Source organism: Penaeus vannamei, chromosome 9 (genome assembly GCF_042767895.1).
Source record: "Penaeus vannamei isolate JL-2024 chromosome 9, ASM4276789v1, whole genome shotgun sequence".
NCBI lineage: Eukaryota > Metazoa > Arthropoda > Malacostraca > Decapoda > Penaeidae > Penaeus > Penaeus vannamei.
Window position 1 is genome coordinate 18,729,931 of NC_091557.1, and position 2,500 is coordinate 18,732,430.

A 2,500-nucleotide genomic window follows, 5' to 3' on the forward strand; every position below is an offset into this window, starting at 1 on the left:
TACTATATTGGAATTTCTCTCAGCCTCAGGATCTCCCAGAGTGATTCCTGTATCGAACGCCTTCTTAAGGTCAATGTAAGCTACAAGCAGCCCATGCTCGAACTCACGGCGGCGCTCTACAATGACTCGAAGCACAAGGATACGGTCTATTGTGGACTTACCAGGAGTGAATCCAGATTGCTCCGGCCTCTGATGCCTCAGTAGGTGGTCTCTGATACATCTCAGAAGGATGTGGGCAAGAACCTTGCTGGTATACTGAGCAGTGTGATGCCTCGGTGATTGCTGCAGTCCCATCGGTCCCCCTTCACCTTCCAGAGAGGGATGACCACATCCCTCAATAGGTCAGGGGGAACGGTACTGGACCGCCAGATGGCAGCCAGGACAGCATGCAACCCACGCATCATAGGTTCACCACCAGCCTTTAACAGTTCAGCTGGGATGCCGCATATACCAGCTGCTTTACCACTCCAGCTTGGAAATCGCCCCCCCCCCAAACTTAGGGAGGGTGGATCCTCACTGATGGGTGGGTCCGGCATCGGAATCACGGCACTACCCACATCAAAGTTGACTGTTGGTGGGTCAACCTGGCATAACTGCTCAAAATACTCAGCTCAACGTCCCCGCACCGCAACAGGATCTGAAACTATCTGGCCACTTACTAAGTGAACCACTATTACCTGAGAAGAGGGCTTGGAGTTGCAGGACGAAGGTCACTTACTAAAAAATGGCCTTCGACCTCCTAAGCAAGACTCCTAATAAACTGTTCCTTATCCCTTCTTAAGACAGACCAATATTCTACGCACCTGAGAATGGTGCAAATCCCAATCCCCTGTCAGACGAGCCGCATGGTAAGCATGTGGCTTCCAGTGTCTCCTGTGAGATAAAATTCTGTATTGTCCTCGGGCTCGACTCTTGGGCTGCATCAAGCGTTTCGCGCTTGAAGGGGGCCGTCGCGCTCGAGAACAAAGTTCATTAGTTATGATCGGATATTCGTGATTTTTAATATGTTATCCTTAAATATAAAGTGATAAACACCACCAAGTTTCGTATCATTTGGCTGATAAATAAAGTTATTAACGAAAAACAAGTTTTTGAATAATCACAGCCTCTTAAAAATGGCATTTATCCATTTATCCACCTATAGTCTATAGCAATACCTAAAATTTGTAAAGACCGAAGTTTTAAATTTCGTTTTAGATTAGTGGGATTTTTTTTTTTTTCTAAATGCCCAGTCTTATGAACATCACAATATGATATATAGAGTACTATTACCTAAAATGAACATTTTCTCTGAGAAAACCATCACAAATATATTCAGCTTTTAAACGATCCAAACCCCATTAGAATCGCCCAAGTACTTATGAATGATTTTTTTAAATGCTGACAAATGTTGACAAAAATGTAGTTTTGAGGTAATGGGCTCTGAAATTTTGAATTTCCCTCGATTTTTTTTTTATTTTTTTATTCTAATCTCTGTGGCAATCTTGCTGCAATCTATTGCATTCACATAGTATTCTAAAGTGTAGCTGGTATGATGTCCCCTCTTTTTGCAAAGTACTAATGGTAATAACTGCACATAATTGTGGAATTACCGCCTGTCAACACAGGTTTTCCAGTACCTAACCTGGCCACATGAGGTATCTAAATGTATATAATACTATTGCTGCTGCGATTAAGTAGTATTTCTGATCATATTACGGTTATTAAATAATAGAATAACATCTACAGTTAGTATTGTCCCCTTACTTTGTTATATGGGCCTACTCTGCAATATGCTGTTATGGAGGTAAGAGCTGACAACCTTTCTCTCTAATTTTCTGGTGGACTTTGTCTCCCAGAGCCCCAGGCTTGGCGATCAGCTGATGGGTAAACAGAGTTGCCAGCTAGCTACCAGAGAATTCCAAAATAAACCGAAAAAAAAAAATTGTCGAGTAAATTTTAACGGACGCGACAATGTAAACATCGGAGCGGCGGGGCGGGTGGGGACAGAGATTTAGTCATAACTCCTTTAATTTTACATATTTAGCCAAAATATTACGTCACGAGATTGCCAAAGCCCACTATATCACAGGAGATTTTATAAAAAATTTCGAGTATTTTTGAAAATTTTCGTTACGACGGCCCCCTGAAGGTGTCCCATAGAAGTACAGGGTCCGTCAGATTGTCGAGCACTGTTAAACGACCAGAGATTGCCTCAGCAAACCCCAAGCACACTCCTCTTTCAGCCTATCCAGATGAAACACCCTAGGGTGGTCCTTAAACCACTGGGGAGTTTTGAAGTAGACCCGGAGGGTCTCGATGATGGAGAATCTATGCACTGGTAGGAGAGGCTTATGCAGAGCTGCTCCTTTTTCACATTAGGCTAGCCAGTGGTGGCAGCTGCAAGCGAGAAGGCATGCAAGCACTTAACACTATCTAGGCTACCACATCATCGCCTCACACCACCCTGCATATGAAGCATCCGAGTGTTATTAACTGTTTCCTGATTTCATAGCTTAAA

The 2,500-nt window shown here is 43.4% G+C and overlaps 1 protein-coding gene across 1 annotated transcript in view; it reads right to left on the reverse strand.

Annotated features, from left to right (window-relative positions):
* The window catches only part of LOC113805629 (fat-like cadherin-related tumor suppressor homolog), a gene marked incomplete in the record, with an annotated part of 212,956 nt that overhangs the window by 146,172 nt on the left and 64,284 nt on the right, over positions 1–2,500 (reverse strand).